This window comes from Rhinatrema bivittatum, chromosome 9, assembly GCF_901001135.1.
Source record: "Rhinatrema bivittatum chromosome 9, aRhiBiv1.1, whole genome shotgun sequence".
In the NCBI taxonomy this organism is placed as follows: domain Eukaryota; kingdom Metazoa; phylum Chordata; class Amphibia; order Gymnophiona; family Rhinatrematidae; genus Rhinatrema; species Rhinatrema bivittatum.
Window position 1 is genome coordinate 151,705,794 of NC_042623.1, and position 18,901 is coordinate 151,724,694.

The 18,901-nt window shown below is 45.6% G+C and overlaps 1 protein-coding gene across 1 annotated transcript in view; it reads right to left on the reverse strand.

The window, feature by feature from the left end:
• CUL3 (cullin 3) overlaps positions 1-18,901 on the reverse strand; it is a 233,785-nt gene that overhangs the window by 72,823 nt on the left and 142,061 nt on the right. The gene's annotated exons all lie outside the window — the stretch shown is intronic.

Below are 18,901 nucleotides of genomic sequence, written 5' to 3' on the forward strand. Positions count from 1 at the left end.
TCACTTGCATATGACGGCTGATGCTTCTGAGGTCCAGGATGGGATGAAAAGAGCCTTCCTTTGGCACAAATAAATAAATGGAGTATTGCCTCGTATTTTCTTGAGATGTGGGCACTGGGACTACAGCCCTCAGACTGAGGAACCTTGTCAATGTACCCTCCACTGCCTGCTTCTTCTGCAGAGAGTGGTAGGGAGAATCCATGAACACGTCCTGATGAACACTGCAAAACTCCATCGCATATTCTTCTCGTATCACCCCCAGGACCCTATGATCTAATGTCATCTCGATCCACTCTGATAAAAGAGAAAGGGGCACCCCATATCTCCTGTTCTGGGGGGGGGGGCAGGGGAAGGGGGTGTCGTGAAACCTCCATTAGAAGGCTCAGGAGGTTCCACTACCTGATCTTATGCCTCTTCTGGGGATGAAAGGACTGAGACCTACCAAAGGGTCGAGTCCTCTGAAAGGTCGCTCCTCTACAGGATCAAATATGCTTGTATCCTCTAGCTCGAACTCTCATTTTAAAGGAGTGCAGCACATGCTTATCCTCTGGCAAACGAGGAACCAGAGATCCACCCCACTTACTGGCCAGTTTCTCCAACTCGCTGTCAAACAAAAGTGAACCATTAAAGGGTAATTTGGAGAGGTTAGCCTTGGAGCTCGCATCGGCCGACCTATTTCTCAACCAAGACTGACATCTGGCCGCTACTATCGAAGCCAACCCACTGGCTGAAGTGTGGACCAAATCACAGCCTGCATCTGCCAAGAAGGCAGCAGGTGGTTCCATAACTCTCCTGGAGTTTACCCCAGAATCAACCACCTCCTGAGAGAGAAGCAAACAAGAACGAGCCACCAAGGAACAACAAGAAGCGATCTGCAAGGTCAGTGCCACTGCTTCAAATGCTTGCTTAAGGATAGTCTCAATCTTTTTATCATGGACATTCCTCAAGCCCGCTCCTCCTTCCACGGGAATAGTGGTCCACTTGGAGACTGCACACACAAGTGCATCTACCTTCGGAAACTAAGCACTCTCTTACTACTGGATCTAGAGGGTTCAAACCTTCCAAAACCAGACTCCCTTTGAAATTAGCCTCTGAGGCACCCCACCCAAGATCAATCAATTTTTGAATGGCTTCCATCATGGTGAAAAAAACAAGAGGCTTTACACAATGAAACCAAAATGGGATCTCTCTTTGGTTCTCCAAGCATTTTCAAGGTCTGGGAAATTAGAGCCGGCAGTTCATCTCTATGAAAGAACCATAACATAGTTCTATACGGTTCTAATCCAGGGGAATTTCACCATCCTCAAGAGAGTCAGGATTGGCACCATTTATTTATTTTATTTAAAAGTTCTTATATACCGCTTATACAATTAATTAATTGATCTATGCGGTTTACAGTAAAAACATACATAAAATTCAAGTCAGTCAAATAAAAAATAGGAGACATCAAATAGGCAAATAAAATGAAATAAACATAAGACATCATCATCCATGCCATGGGGATCTCTATCCAGAGGTCTTGCTGCCACTCTAGGAGTACTCCAGTGCTTGACAGAAGGTCCAGGCAAGGATCTTTCTTGCACCTCTGCTCTGGGAGCATGGGACAGGGCTGAGGACTGGGCCTGAAGAAAGGATTGCAACCCCTGGAAAATCCTACCCATGAAAAAGTAGAAGTATCCAGACCAGGAGGTACCTGAGGTGTACTCACTGAGCTACCTTGCCCTGCTGAGGAACCCAGTTAGGGGAGTTCCAAAATCAGGCGCCCCACCTGAGTCATCTTTACCTAGGCCCACATCCGGCTGGGAAGAATCAGACTTAGTGAAATCAGAAGACAGTTCTCCCTGAGCCTCCTAACAGCGCTGGCACATATTAGTGGGTACTCCTGGCTGAGACACCCGAATATGACAAGCAGTGCAAAGAGAAAGACGCTTAGGCTTCTTAGGTACAGGAACCATTATGGCTGACAGTGCACCGAGTGGCGGCCAGAGATGTGTGTCTAGCTGTTTTGGGGTTTTTTTTGGTTTGGTTTTTTTTTTTTTAATAGGTGCGCTCAACCTAGGCACCCAAAAATAAGCACACAAAAAACTTAAGTGCGCAGTACTACTTCTGCGCAGAGGAAGGCAAGCGGTCACTACGGTGTCACTTAACATGGATGCACAGACTACAAGGCCCATAAACTGGGCGCATAACCTGGGCACACAGCACATGCCAGACCGACAATCCTGTAGATGGCAGCCTTAGAAAGCACAAAATGCCCCTGTGGCCTACCACACGGTGCGCAGCGAAAAGCCTTAGAGCAGGGGCCTAGCCTAAGGAGTCTGCTCAACCCACTAGGCTGCCCACATCTCTTAACCTCCCATGGAGCAGGACAAACGTCGGACCAGCACACCCAGCACAGAGATCGGGTGAAGGAGGAAGCCCTACACAACAAAAAGCTCCTTCTAGGTCTCTCTAATTTTTATTTTTTTTTAAACTTACCAGAGCTCAGCCTTACCTGGCTGAGTACAGAGACAGTCTCCGGCTGCAGGAGGAGAGGGCATGTGCCATCACTTGGCTTCCTGCACCTGTTGCCTTTCAGCTGCTCAAGCAGTTAAGTCCACGCCAGCTGAAATCAGCTACTGGACCCAAAGCACTTGTCTGAGGGACCACGGAAATCACCACAGGAATTCTCAACTGTGGGAGCGACCATTTAGTATCACTGCAGGACAGCAAGGCAAATTTATTTCCTTAATTCTCATTTTCTTTATAATGAAGCAATCCCCAGTGGGGAGATGCACGTCCACCATCTGCTGGAGAATACTGGCAGGCTGTCGCTGCAGGGGTATATCTATTGAGAAGTCAGTTTGCTCTGTTTCCATCTGCTGGGAAAAGTGCATAGCCCACTTGTTCTGGAGACATCTGACTGGATGCTAAGAAAAGGAATATATTTTGTATTACTGTATTCTTCTAATTAATTTTTCTTCTTTTGTTACCGTTTCTATAGATATTAAATTTACTTTAATTGAAATGTAATATAAATAAAAAGTTTATTAAAAGTGTCAGATTTCTCAATATATCCATCAGGGGTGGTTCTATAATGAGGCAGGGTGAGGCAGCTGCTTCAGGCAGTAAAAGACGCCTCTCAGAACACTGCTGTGGCGTCTTCCTCACACTGCCTGCCCCTGCCGACTGCCTCATACTCAGCTGCCCTCTGTGTTCACAAAGTGGCACACATCTAATGATCTAATAAAAGAAAAAAAAAAAAAAAGAAGAAAGATGCAGCGACCCATGTCACGTGGCACAGGCTCAGCATTTTCTGCTGTTGTGATACCTGCCTCCAAAATCCAGGATTTGACCCAGAGACTCTGGAATTCTAATAGAATTGCTGGGTATCCGAGCCAACACCCATAACCTCCGGGTGTCTTGCAGTTGTTGCGCTAGTTAAGCAATCAGATTAGAAAGCGTCTATTGGCCTACTCTGATCCATTGAATGCCTCCTTCCTTTTCCCTGCCCTATGACAAATCGGAGGCCCCCTGTTTTCTTCTTGCACCTATGGACCAATGGTATGCCTCCTCCCTTCTTCCTGACTGTGGGAGGAGGCCAATAAAAGCAGCAGAAGATGCTGCTATTGGCTGGAAGGAGTCTTCCTATCATCCCCAAGAGGAGGTTGCTGCTACTGGGGAGTTTAAGGTGGGGAGAGGTAGTCAGTGAGGGGTGTGTGTGAGGGATTGTGTGTATGCATATATATATATATATATATATATATATATATATATGTGTGAATGGGTATGTGCATGGGGGATGGAGTATATCAAAGGGAGGAGAAAGAGCATGTCGAGTGTGTGTTTGTGTAGGAGGAAGAGAAGTTAAAGTATGAATGAATATAGCTGTTAGGGTGAGTGGGCATATGTGTGAGGGGGTGTTTATGTGGGGAAAATGAGAGGAATAAAGCTGTAAGTGAGCATGTATCAGAGAATGAAGAATGAGAGTTAGCATGTAAGAATGAACGTGTGTGTGTGGAAAGTGATTGTGAACATGTGAGTGTAATATGTATGTGTAGGAGAATAAGTGTGCACATCAGGTCCCTCGGTCCTCCAAACACACATTCACGATAATTTCAGGGTGACTGGAAATCAAAAGTTCCCAGGTATGGTGGGGACTCATGCTGTGGGAAAAAAGCTGAGTCTCAAGGGTCCAGGATGTCAGTGAGAGAGCCGCGAGGTAGAATGGGACAGCTGCAGGAGAGACAGTTTTAAGGCAGCAGCAGGCTGGCAGCTCACACACACTATGGAGTTTGACTGGGACAGGGCAGGGCAGCTACTGGGATGGGGGAGCAGAGCAAGAGACCTAGAAGGCATTGAGCAGGCAAACTGCAGGCCCCACTCCAGAAGTAGTGTTGCCTGCAATGATACTTCTGCTGGAACATACTAAATATCCAGCAGCTCCTCCCCCTCCTGGAGTGAGAGAGACACTGGTCTTGCAGTGAGTGGGGTAAGACAGTAAATGAAAGAGACAAGTCTTAGGCAAGGGTCATAGTGACTGCTGAGAGACTGCTTTAGGGGAGGGGTGATAGTGACTGGAGAGAGTCAGACTGACCTGGGGGGTGACAGTGACTCATGAGAGAGAGAGAGAGTCTGGTCTTGTGGGGGAGTGGATGATAGTGGCAAGAGACTGGTCATGGGGGGGGGGGGGTGACAATGACAAGAGACTGGTCTTGTGGGTGGGATTACATACTAGTCTGGAGGAGGGGTAACAGTGATGAGAGAGACTAGTCTGGGGGAGAGGAGACTGACAAAAGAAATCTGGTGGGAAGGATAACAGTTGCAAAACAGAGACTGATCTGAGGAGAAAGCTGACAGTGACTGGTGAGAGAAAATGGAGAGTGAGCAGTGATAGCCTTTGGGTAGAACATGCTAAGTCGTTGCCCTGGGCACCACCATCACCACCTATCCTGTCACGACCCAAAGAAAGTCCTGATAGAGCCACAGCAGACCCCATCCTGATGTGGCCTAAAGAGACAGGGATGCCCTGAGAGTGTGAGCTTATGTGTGGGTGTGTATGCGTGCGAGCGAGCCTGTGTGCGCTGAGAATGAGACCCTGTGTATGTGTGTATGTATGTATGTACAAGAGAGTGAGAGGCTATGTAGGTGCATGGGTGTGTGTGCATGAGAGTGCGCGCCCGTATACGTGTGATTGTGGTGGTGTGCGTGAGAACCTGCGTGCATGTGTGAGAGAGAGAATATGTACATGTGTGAGTGTTGGGTGCATGAGAGCCTATGTATGTGAGAGGAGGGAGAGAAAGCCTGTGTATATGAGAGAGAGTCTGTATGTTTGTGTTATCCCCCTCCCCCAATCCACAACAATTTTAGGGTGACTGGAAATCAAAAGATATCAGGTATGGAGAGTGGGACTTTTTTTTTTTTATTCTTATTAGATTTAACAGATGAATGTTATTTGATGTGTGTTTTGAAATTCTTTTTTTTTTTTTTTTTTTTAAGAACATTTAATAAAAAATTTTGAGGTCCTGTCATCAGTCATTTGAAATATTTTTTCTATTACTATAATTTTACTATTATGATTAATGTTATATTTCTTGATTATTGTTTTGAGGAATGATGGTGTTTTGTTTTTACATCATTGCACTGCAACGATGGCTTCATGCAGTTTCCAGTTCAGGTTTTGTCTGCACATTTCTGTTTATATTTTATTCTATATTTGGTGTCGATCAATCTGTGATCTACATGTGTGATTGAAGTGACGTATTCTTCTGGCATGTAGTATCTGTGTAGGATACAGCAACCTGGCTTATTCCTAATAGGAGGTGTATTGTATTTTAGAACCTGGTGCAATATTTGTAGTATTGTCTTTTCAAAAGTAGGGTTGTTACTGCTTGAGTGCTGGCATTTAGTACTGTTTTATTATGGGAGGTTTATTTATTTAAAATATTTCTAGGCCGCTTATAGCAAACATATTGTACTAAACAGATTATAATCTGAACATAAAATACATCATAATAGGTTTACTATATTAACATTGCTCAGTTTACTCATGGCTTTCTGAGGGCCAAGCCCACATCAAATGTACATTACAATAGGCCTAATACTAAATGGTTTTTTTGCAGGGTTTTCTGGTTGGCACCAATGCAGTGCATGTAAAAATAATATACATCTCGCTGTAATATTTCAACCTCTGAAGGCTATGAATATCTTTTTTCATGTACAATCTATTATAATTGCAGTTTTTAATTGGGTGTGGTGAGGGTTAGTGTGTAAAGTTTGCCTAATGCACTTGATATCCTTGCACCAACCTGGAGAGTGTGCCACACAAAGACACCCCCCCACCACCACTACCACCATTCATCAATTCTCACTTCTCCAGGGGGCAAATGCTGTGGAAATGTGGGAGGCAGGTTGTAGCTTTTTGGAAGTGTAGCAAGGTTGCCAGCTTCCAAGAAATATCAGTGATGCACTGCCTGCCACTTCTTTGGGAATTCTGACCCTTGCTTTCTTCTTTCTGTAGCATTTCAAATCACCGGAAGGGCCAGATTCCAAAGGAAACCTCTGCCCCCTTCCCCCGATGACCCTCTCAATGATTTGACCTATTTTGTGCTTTGGGGGGGGCGCCATCTTATCCCTTGCCTCAGGCAGCAGACTGCCTTGAGCCACCCCTGATATCCATGGAAGAAATGCCTTGACATGGTCATGTACTGTAACTCAGTGTGGCTCATTGTAGCTTGGGGTAGGCAATTCTGGTCCTTAAGTGCTGCAAAATAGGTCTGATTTTCAGGGTATCTAATATATGCATAAAATATTTGCATATACTAACTCCACTATATGAAAATATATATCACACATATTCATTGTGGATTTTCCTAAAGGAGACACATTTGCAACATTCAATCACAGTTTCCGACTGTTGTAGATGTTCAGAAACCATGTGCAAAGCAACCCACTAAACTGTAATTGAGGCAAAAATAGAACTTATACCATAAGAACAACATACATTAAAAAGCTCTACTATATGGCACTCAACTAAAGCACTTTGGGAGGCAGAAGGAATGGCAGAGATGGGTTGGATTAGGGAGCAGAGTAGCTTTTCTTTGCTGTGCTCTGGTCACTCCAGCATCATCCCATCCCATCCTGTTTATTGCAAGAGACAAAAGGAGAGGGAAAACAATAGGAATCAGAAGATCTCAGATAACTATCCAATTTAGCATACTTGATTAACCAACACAGCTATTCCCTATACATGCCAGCTGTCATGGTACATGTGGGCACTAACATAGGAAAATGTGGGAGGGAGGTTCTGGAAGCCAAATTTAGGCTCTTAGGTAGAAAGCTTAAATCCAGAACCTCCAGGGTAGCATTTTCTGAAATGCTCCCTGTTCCACGCGCAGGTCACCAGAGGCAGGCAGAGCTTCGGAGTCTCAATGCGTGGATGAGACGATGGTGCAAGGAAGAGGGATTCAGTTTTGTTAGGAACTGGGGAACCTTTTGGGGAAGGGGGAGTCTCTTCCGAAGGGATGGGCTCCACCTTAACCAGGGTGGAACCAGACTGCTGGCGCTAACCTTTAAAAAGGAGATAGAGCAGCTTTTAAACTAGAACAAAGGGGAAAGCAGACAGTCACTCAGCAGCGCATGGTTCGGAGAGAGGTATCTTCACAGGATACTAATGATGCATTAGAATTAGGGCATCCCGACAGTGAGGTTCCAATAATCAAAGTAGTCCAAGTGCCTGTAACTAAAAACTCACCTGAGCTAAAAAATTCTAACATCTCTATCAATTAAAAAGCAGAATGAAAATACAAACAAAAAACAAACTTTGAAATGTTTGTATGCTAATGCCAGAAGTCTAAGAAGTAAGATGGGAGAATTAGAATCTATAGCAGTGAATGACGACAGACTTAATTGGCATCTCAAAGACATGGTGGAAGAAGGACAACCAATGTGACCGTGCTATACCAGGGTACAAATTATATCGCAATGACAGAGGAGCACCCGGGAGACGGTGTGGCGCTTTGTGTCCGAGATGGCATACAGTCCAACAGGATAAACATCCTGCATAAGACTAAATGCACAATTGAATCTTTATGGGTAGAAATCCCTAGTGTGTTGGGGAAGACTATACTGATAGGAGTATACTACCGTCCACCTGGTCAAGATGGTGAGACTGACAGTGAAATGCTAAGAGAAATTAGGGAAGCTAACTAAATTGGTAATGCGGTAAAAGCAAGTTTGCTTACCGTAAACGGTGTTTCCGTAGATAGCAGGATGAATTAGCCATGCTGTCATGGGAATTCCAATCAGGGCCCAGGAGGTGGAGTTTAAGTAGCAGAGTGTAGATTTTTTCAGTCTCTGCGGCTGCGCGGGAGTTCCCGCGCAGGAAAGTAACAGATTCTTCTCAGTCTGTAGTTAAGCTTGAGCGTAGCGGTTGGAAATGCGACTACCAGGGAGATGGTTGGGTCAGCATGGCTAATTCATCCTATCTACGGAAACACCGTTTACGGTAAGCAACTTGCTTTTCCTGTCGATAGCAGGGCTGAATTAGCCATGCTGTCATGGGAGTCCCAAGCTCCCTATCACGCTTAATCAATTATCTAGTGCGTGATGGCTAACTGTGGTAGTCGCTTGTCTTAAGTAGGCAATGTGTGTAGAATTGCCTGTCCCAGCGTAGCATCTGCTGCTGACTGCTTGTCTATGCAGTAATGAGAAGTAAAGATGTGAAGGGAGGACCATGTGGCCACCTTGCAGATATCCACTGGTTGTACATTTTTAAGATGTGCCATGGATGTAGCCATGGCACGAACTTGATGAGCTCGTGGAAGAGAGGGAAGTGGTAAATTTTTCTTGTTGTAACAAAACTGGATACACTGTACTATCCAGCTTGAGATTGTTTGTTTAGCTACCGGCAATCCCGGGGCATTCGGGTTGAAGGAAACAAATTGAGATACCCGGTTCGTCGAGTGAGTTCTTCTTTTGTAATAAGCCAGCGCTCGTTTACAGTCCAAGGTGTGCAACAAGCGTTCCCTATCGTTTGAATGAGGTTTTGGGAAAAAAATGGGTAGCTCTATTGATTGATTGAGATGGAAAGCCAAAATCACCTTTGAAAGGAAGGCTGGATGAGGATGTAGGATGACTTTATTGTGATGGAATTGTAGGTACGGTTCGTAATGGACTAGTACCTGTAATTCACTCGCTCTATGTGCAGATGTTACTGCTACTAAAGCTACTACTTTCCAGGTGAGATATTTGAGATGTGCTGACTCCATGGGTTCAAATGGTGGTAGCATTAGTTGTTCAAGAAGTACATTGAGGTTCCAAGGAACCGGTGTTTTAGCTATTGGCGGGCGAAGATGCAGTAAACCCTTGATAAACCTGGATAATAATGGGTGCTCAGCAATAGAGTGATTATTGATCAGCCGGTGATATGCGGCAATCGCTCTGAGATGAACCCTTATAGATGAGGTTGCTAATCCAGCCTGATATAGGGAATGGAGATAATCTAATAAGAGGGTTGATGAACAGTCGATGGGTGAAATACCGTTCTCCGTACACCAGTTGGAATAGCGTTTCCATTTGAAGGTATAATTGCATCTAGTAGATGGTTTCCTTGATTCTAGAAGTATCGCTTGTGCTACTGCAGAAACTCTCTGTGCCGTTAGTAGTGCCTGTTCAATCTCCATGCAGTCAGATGGAGGGAGGAATGGAGTGGATGGATGAGCACTCCGCCTTCCTGAAGTAGAAGATCTGGTCGGTCTGGTAACCGGACTGGATTGTCGATTGACAGACGTAAGAGATAACCAGGGCAAGGGCTTTTATTCCCCATACTTCCTAATTCCAAAGAAATCCGGGGGAAACAGACCTATCCTGGACCTAAGGGACTTGAACAAATGTATAGTCTGGGTTGTCTGGACGATTGGTTAATAGTAGCGTCAGACCCGATTCTATTAAAGGATCATCTCACCATAGCAATCAGTTGCCTCCAGGATTGGGGCTGATCATCAACTACCCAAAATCCATGTTACAACCTACACAACTGCTGCACTTCATAGGAGCTTACCCGGTCACCAATCGCACCAGAGCATTCCTTCTGGAGGACAGGAAGTTGACAATACGTTCTCTCCTTCGATCACTGAAGGATACGCAGCGCCCAACGGCTCGAAACATTCTGACAGCTTTGGATCACATGGCAGCAAATTTCACGGTGCTGAACATGAAACTTCACATGAGACTCTTGCAGGGGGGTCTCAAACGGCAGTGGCAACAGCACTCACAACCATTGCAAAAACGTGTAATGTTGACATTTCAGATGGAGGACATCGAGTGGTGGCTCCTAGAACACACGTTAGACAAAGGAACGGTTGTCTGGGCCAGGCTGGAGCAATGAGGATCATTTGGCTGTTGTCCAATATGTATTTTTGGAGTGTCCTGATGATTAGTGGAATCGGTGGAAAGGCATATAGGAGATTTGTCATCCATGGGATTAGGAATGCATCCTGAGCGAGTCGTGATCTGCTCGGTCGAATCGAGCAAAATTGTAGAAGTTGCGTGTTCGCTTCCGTTGCAAAGAGATCTATTGTTGGGGGTTCCCCAATGAGCGAAGATCTGCTGAGTCACTTCCGGGTTGGGTGACCATTCGTGTGGGTGAAAAATGCGACTTAACCTATCCACTCTGGGGTTTGCTAGTCCCAGCAGGTAGTTCGCTTGGAGATGAATGGAATGCCTGTGTGCATGGTGAAAGATTTGCAGGGCTTCCCTGCAGAGGGACCATGAACCGGACTTGCCTTGCTTGTTTATATAAAACATTGCCACTTGATTGTCCGTATAAATCATGACTCGTCGACCTTGCAGGTATTTCTGAAGGGTTGTTAGGGCATTGCATATCGCTCTTAGTTCCAGAAGATTGATCTGCAGATTCTGTTCGGTAGGTGACCGACCTTGCGTTTCCCAGAGGTCTAGATGTGCTCCCCAACCTCTTCGGGATGCATCTGTCGTGAGGGCTGCATTGTGTGGCGGAGGACTGAATTAGGCTCCTTTGTCTAACGTGTGTTCTAGGAGCCACCACTCGATGTCCTCCTTCATCTGAAATGTCAACATTACACGTTTTTGCAATGGTTGTGAGTGCTGTTTCCACTGCCGTTTGAGACCCCCCTGCAAGAGTCTCATGTGAAGTTTCATGTTCAGCACCGTGAAATTTGCTGCCATGTGATCCAAAGCTGTCAGAATGTTTCGAGCCGTTGGGCGCTGCGTATCCTTCAGTGATCGAAGGAGAGAACGTATTGTCAACTTCCTGTCCTCCGGAAGGAATGCTCTGGTGCGATTGGTGACCAGGTAAGCTCCTATGAAGTGCAGCAGTTGTGTAGGTTGTAACGTGGATTTTGGGTAGCTGATGATCAACCCCAATCCTGGAGGCAACTGATTGCTATGGTGAGATGATCCTTTAATAGAATCGGGTCCGACGCTACTATTAACCAATCGTCCATATATGGAAAAATTGTCAGACCTTGTTGTTAAAGGTGGGCCACCACCACTACCATACATTTGGTGAATACCCTGGGTGCTGCCGATAGACCAAAGGGAAGGACCTTGTATTGGTAATGTTGATTGTGGTATTGAAAACAGAGGTATTGCCAAGAGGATCGGTGGATTGGAATGTGTGTGTAAGCATCCTTCAGATCTATTGAACACATCCAGTCCTTGGGTTGTAATAAGGGAAGGATGGACTTCAGAGAAACCATCTTGAATTTTTCCTGAACTATACATTTGTTCAAGTCCCTTAGGTCCAGGATAGGTCTGTTTCCCCCGGATTTCTTTGGAATTAGGAAGTATGGGGAATAAAAGCCCTTGCCCTGGTCCGCTCGAGGAACGTACCGGATAGCCCCCTGATGGTGCAGTAGGGTTATCTCTTGGGCGAGCTGGGGGTGCAGAGTTTTCGATCCCCAAGGTGTTAGATGTGGAATTTGGGGCTTGGTGATAAACTGAAGTTGATATCCATTCTTCACTATTTCTAGCACCCACTGATCCGATGTTATGGACTCCCAGGCAGTGAAGCGAGCTGTAATTCTTCCAGGAGGTGCTTCTGTTGGGGGTGGTGGTGGCCTGGTCCTTAAAAAGACTGAGGACTTTACTGGGGCTGCTGTTTGCTGCGGTTGTTGTTGTCTTTGTGACCGTGGTTTTCCCCTCCTCTGCTGGTGTTGTGGAGGAGAATGAGTCTGCTGTCTTTGAAATGTAGGATAAGACTGCGTTCGAAAAGGTTGATAATTCCTATATGGTCTTCTAGAAAAGGTTGTCTACGAGCCGTCTGATAGTCTATTTTGGAAGATGTTGGTGTTAAGGATTGTATTGCGAGAGCTTGATCCTTCAACTTACTAACTGTATCATGGAATCGCTCGCCGAACAAGTTATCTCCCATACAAGGAAGATTAGCTAACTTCTCATGCAAGTCCTCTCGGATAGCACTGGCTTTTAACCAAGCCAGTCTGCGTGCTGCTACTGCTGTGGCTGATGCTCGAGAGGAGTTTTCAAATCCTTCATAGACTGCCTGAAGCAGATGACGTGAACATTCTTCCATGTCTAAAATAGGCGAAGGGATGCTATCCCCAGTCGAGGTAAACATTCCTTTGGTTGCTTGTATACATTCATTCATGTACTGGACCATGTAGAATTGGTGATGATGAATGCGTGCTGTTAGCATTGCGTTTTGGTAGATTCGCATAGCAAAATCATCTAGGAATTTATTATCCTTGCCAGGGGGATTGGACGCATGTGTTTTTGACTTTCTGGACCTCTGTAATGCTGATTCCACGACGATGGAGTCATGTGGTAATTGTGGAGTGGAATATGTAGAAGGTTTTTGTAACAAACTTCAAGTCCGTTTTCCTAGACACCGCTGACAATGTGAACGGTGTCTCCCATGACTTTTGAAGAACACTATGTAATACATTGTGTGGTGGAAGCGATGTAGGCTCCCCTGGCTTATCAAAGATCTTTAAGAGGCCCAATGTTTCAGCCCTGGGCTCCAACAATTTCTACACTTCCAACCGTATAATGGCTCCCATCTTATCTACAAACTTTGGGTAAGAAAGATCCTCCGGGGGAGAATATGGTTCAGGTGGTTGCTCTGGCGGATCTGAAGGGTAGCCTGTGGATGAGGAAGGCGAAGATTGTGACGATACTGACTCCCTTTGTGAGGAGTGAGAGCGAGTTGGAGACGAGGGCTGTGGTTGTATTGCAGCAGGCGCTGGCTCCACCGGGAGCAACTGCGGCTGTTCAGTCGGTTCCTGTGGACTAGAAAGGGATTCCGGTGACATAATAAATGAAGAATGTAGAGTTTCGAAGAATCCTGCAAGAATCCTCCCAGAATGCCTTTTTGGTTTGTGGTGGCATCGGAGGGCGTTTATGAAGCGTGCCTAATGGTGGCGGTTCATCCGGTGCAAAAACTGGTTGGGCAGTCTGCGAGGTAGGAGGTCTCGACCTAGCATCCTCTGCTAAGTTTTTAGCGTGACGCCCCGATTGGTGTCCGGATGATTCCCTGTCAGTAGACCTAGAGATGGAACGAGATGAAGTTGAAGATGAAATCGGTATTATCTGTCTCTCCGGACATCCTGACCTTCCTGCATGATGGGAGGAAGATGAAGCTGGTGTATTGACCTCAGTGTAATATGAAGAGCGGTGACGTTTATGCACGTGAACATGTCTGGAGGAGGAAGAAGAACTCCTATTGTGATGTTTAGATCTCTTACGTCTATGTGAATGTTCACTATCCGTTGACGAATCCCTCCCGGATATTGATCGTTTTGAAGATGTTTTATTTTTTATTTTTATTTACTTATTTTTGGCTTTTATATACCGATCTTCTTGCACTGGATACAAATCAAACCGGTTTACAGTGAAACAAACAGAATACTTGCCCTGGAGCAATTACATAGAACAAAAAAACATTCAAAAACAGAAAACTTTGAGTAACATGGTATAAGAGTTAAATAATATCAAAAACAAAACCATAACAAAGCAAAAAGATGAACATAGGCTTAAGGTTGCACAAAACCATTTGGGCATGTTGCAAAAAGGGGTGAACGGAACGATTGGGAGAGTGCACAGAGCATGAAAGAAAGAAGGCGACATGAAAAGGCAGAACCAGAGGGGATCAATGGCATCTGACTGTCGAAGACTGTCTTTCGTGCCTCGATAGGGGTTATATATCTGCTTTATGAGCTCTCTTCGTATTTGCGCCAGTCTTGGAAGCGGTCCCAGCTCCTGGCGTGACGTGCTCGGCACCGGCTCTGGAGCCTGTTGTACCGGCGTTCGCATCGGCTTCGGTGTCATCTGTTCCGGCTCCGGTCTGGATGACGCCAGCTTTTTCGGCGCCGGCTCCTGTGTCTTGAACGCCGGGCTCCAGTGTTCTCGGCGCTGGTTCGATGCTCTTTAGGCCTGTCAAGCGGTGCTGTTTCATCGACGCCATGTGCGTCGGGTGGGCTTTTGGTCCTGATCGGGAATCTGCCCTCTGCACCGATGGATCTCGGTGCACCCGTACATGATCGGATTACCGCCGGCACAGTCTTTTCCGAGTTGAAGTCGAGTGCTCCCTTGAAGCCCTCCGTTTTGACACGGGGGTTCGTTTATCTTTGTGACCTGACCCAGATCCCTGGGTCTCGTCCTGGTCCATGAGCCGCTTGGCCTTACCTCCGGTCCCAGAGGCCTGCGGGTTCCACGACAAGACTCTTTTCTTCTGGGGTGTCGCCAGTGACGCCGGCCCCGGCGAAGAATGAGTCGGCGACGATCTATCTGAAACTTTGAGTTCCAGCATCCTGTAGGCCCTATGACGCCAGGCTCGCGGGGACATCCGTTCACAAAAATCACAATCGGACTGATTGTGATCCGGTCCCAAGCAGTGGTAACAGCGATCGTGTCCATCAGTGACAGACATGATCCTACCGCAGGGACACGGTTTGAAGCCCGAAGGCTTTTTCGACATTTTCTGCCTGAAAACAAAAAGAGTATGAGGAGAATATAGCTCCGTGTGCACTCCCGCGCGCAGAAAAAACAGACTGAGGAGAATCTGTTACTTTCCTGCGCGGGAACTCACGCTCAGCAGCAGAGACTGAAAAATTCTACACTCTGCTACTTAAGCTCCGCCTCCCACGCCCTGATTGGCAGTTCCCATGACAGCATGGCTAATTCAGCCCTGCTATCGACGGGAAATAATGGGAGACTTCAATTACGCTCCATGGTCCATTTAAAAGATTCTATTATTACTGTGGTCCCTCCCGATGCAGCCACCAGCGAAACACGGGACCGTGTCGGGGGACTGATACACTCTCTTTTAGACATATGTGGAGTTGCTATGTCTTACTGACTGTGAGAATAAAACTGAGTATTTATACATTTGAATTTGTGGTGGAACTTAAGTTTCTATCCTTGCACGATCTGTCTTTGGTTTAGACTTCAATTACCCCAATATTGACTGGGTAAATGTATCATCGGGACACGCTAGGGAGATACAGCTCCTGGATGGAATAAATAATAGCTTTATGGAGCAATTGGTTCAGGACCCGACGAGAGGGAGCAATTTTAGATCTAATTCTCAGTGGAGCACAGGATTTGGTGAGAGGGGTAACGGTGGTGGGGCCGCTTGGCAATAGTGATCATAATATGATCAAACTTGAATTAATGACTGGAAGGGGGACAGTAAGCAAATCCACGGCTCTCGTGCTAAACTTTCAAAAGGGAAACTTTGATAAAATGAGAAAAATTGTTAGAAAAAAACTGAAAGGAGCAGCTACAAAAGTAAGAAGTGTGCAAGAGGCGTAGTCATTATTAAAAAATACCATCCTAGAAGCACAGTCCAGATGTATTCCACACATTAAGAAAGGTGGAAAAAGGCAAAACGATTACCGGCATGGTTAAAAGGGGAGGTGAAAGAAGCTATTTTAGTCAAAAGATCTTCATTCAAAAATTGGAAGAAGGATCCAACAGAAGAAAATAGGATAATGCATAAGCGTTGGCAAGTTAAATGTAAGACATTGATAAGACAGGCTAAGAGAGAATTTGAAAAGAAGTTGGCTGTAGAGGGAAAAACTCACAGTAAAATCTTTTTAAAATATATCCAAAGCAGAAAGCCTATGAGGAAGTCAGTTGGACCATTAGATGATCGAGAGGTTAAAGGAGCACTTAGAGAAGATAAGACCATCGCGGAAAGATTAAATGATTTCTTTGCTTCGGTGTTTACTGAAGAGGATGTTGGGAAGGTACCCGTACTGGAGAAGGTTTTCATGGATAATGATTCAGATGGACTGAACCAAATCACCGTGAACCTAGAAGATGTGATAAGACCTGATTGACAACCTGAAGAGTAATAAGTCACCTGGACCGGATGGTATACACCCCAGAGTTCTGAAGGAACTAAAAAATGAAATTTCAGACCTATTAGTAAAAATTTGTAACCTATCATTAAAATCATCCATTGTACCTGAAGACTGGAGGATAGCTAATGTAACCCCAATATTTAAAAAGGGCTCCAGGGGCGATCCGGGAAACTACAGACCAGTTAGCCTGACTTCAGTGCCAGGAAAAATAGTGGAAAGTGTTCTAAACATCAAAATCACAGAACATGTAGAAAGACGTGGTTTAATGGAACAAAGTCAGCATGGCTTTACTCAAGGCAAATCTTGCATCACAAATCTGCTTCACTTTTTTTGAAGGAGTTAATAAACATGTGGATAAAGGTGAACTGGTAGATGTAGTGTACTTGGATTTTCAGAAGGCATTTGACAAAGTTCCTCATGAGAGGCTTCTAGGAAAAGTAAAAAGTCATAGGATAGGTGGCGATGTCCTTTTGTGGATTACAAGCTGGCTAAAAGACAGGAAACAGTAGGATTAAATGGACAATTTTTCAGTGGAAGGGAATGGGCAGTGGAGTGCCTCAGGGATCTGTATTGGGATCCTTACTTTTCAATATATTTATAAATGATCTGGAAAGAACTATGGCGAGTGAGATAATCAAATTTGCAGATGATACAAAATTGTTCAGAGTAGTTAAATCACAAGCAGATTGTGATAAATTGCAGGAAGACCTTGTGAGACTGGAAAATTGGGCATCAAAATGGCAGATGAAATTTAATGTGGATAAGTGCAAGGTGATGCATATAGGGAAAAATAACCCATGCCATAGTTACACAATGTTAGGTTCCATGTAAGGTGCTACAACCCAAGAAAGAGATCTAGGCATCATAGTGGATAACACATTGAAATCGTCGGTTTAGTGTGCTGCGGCAGTCAAAAAAGCAAACAGAATGTTGGGAATTATTAGAAAGGGAATGGTGAATAAAACGGAAAATGTCATAATGTCTCTGTATCGCTCCATGGTGAGACTGCACCTTGAATACTGTGTACATTTCTGGTTGCCGCATCTAAAAAAAGATATAATTGCGATGGAGAAGGTACAGAGAAGAGCTACCAAAATGATATGGGGAATGGAACAGCTCCCCTATGAGGAAAGACTAAAGAGGTTAGGAATTTTCAGCATGGAGAAGAGACGGCTGAGGGGGGATATGATATAGGTTTTTTAAATCATGAGAGATCTAGAATGGGTAGATGTGAATCGGTTATTTACGCTTTTGGATAATAGAAAGACTAGGGGGGCACTCCATGAAGTTAGCATGTGGCACATTTAAAACTAATCGGAGAAAGATCTTTTTAATTCAACGAACCATTAAATTCTGGAATTTGTTGCCAGAAGATGTGGTTAGTGAAGTTAGTATAGCTTAGGGGTGTGCATCCGTTTTCCATGTATTTGTGATCCGCAACGTATTTTGTCCTATCTGTTAAATACGTGGGGAGGCGAAACGCATCGCGACTCCCCACGTATTTAACGGATTTCTGTTTTATTCGGTCACCTAAATAAAAATTTAAACAAGACCTCCTGAACCCCCCCCCCCCGCCCAAAGACTTACCAAAACTCCCTGGTGGTCCAGCGGGGAGTCCGGGAGCCATCCCTGCACTCACACCCTCGGTGCTGGTTTCATCATGGCGCCGATAGCCTTTGTCACAGGGGCTACCGGTGCCATTGGTCAGCCCCTGTCACATGTCCATCGGCGCCATCTTGTGCTCCTACCATGTGACAGGGGCTGACCAATGGCACCGGTAGCCCCTGTGACATAGGCTATCTGTGCCATTTTGAGTCCTGGCATTGGACAGCCGGCGTGCAGGAGGTCGCTCTGGGACCCCCGTTGGACCCACAGGGACTTTTGGCCAGCTTGGGGGTGCCTCCTGACCCCCACAAGACTTGCCAAAAGTCCAGCGGGGGTCCGGGAGCGACCTCCTGCACGCCGGCCGTCCGATGCCAGGACTCAAAATGGCGCAGATAGCCTTTGCCCATACTATGTCACAGGGGCTACCTGTGCCATTGGTCAGCCTCTGTCACATGGTAGGAGCACAAGATGGCGCCGGTGACCATGTGACAGGGGCTGACCAATGGCACCGGTAGCCCCTGTGACACAGGCTATCGGCGCCATGATGAAACCGGCAAACGAGGGTGTGAGTGCAGGGGATGGCTTCTGGACTCCCCGCTGGACCACCAGGGAGTTTTGGTAAGTCTTGAGGGGGGGTCAGGAGGGTGGGGGGTTGTTAATTTTAATTTTAGCTGGGACACGAATATAACTCGCTGTATTAATGCATCGGGGTGCCATACGGCTGCATGCAACGCATTTGCTCCCCGATGAATCCGAATCACGAATGCAACGTATGACGTCCCTTTGCACATCCCTAGTATAGCTGTGTTTAAAAAAAGGATTGGATAAGTTCTTGGAGGAGAAGTCCATTATCTACTATTAATTAAGTTGACTAGAAAATAGCCACTGCTATTACTAGCAACGGTACCATGGAATAGACAGTTTTTGGGTACTTGCCAAGTTCTGATGGGCTG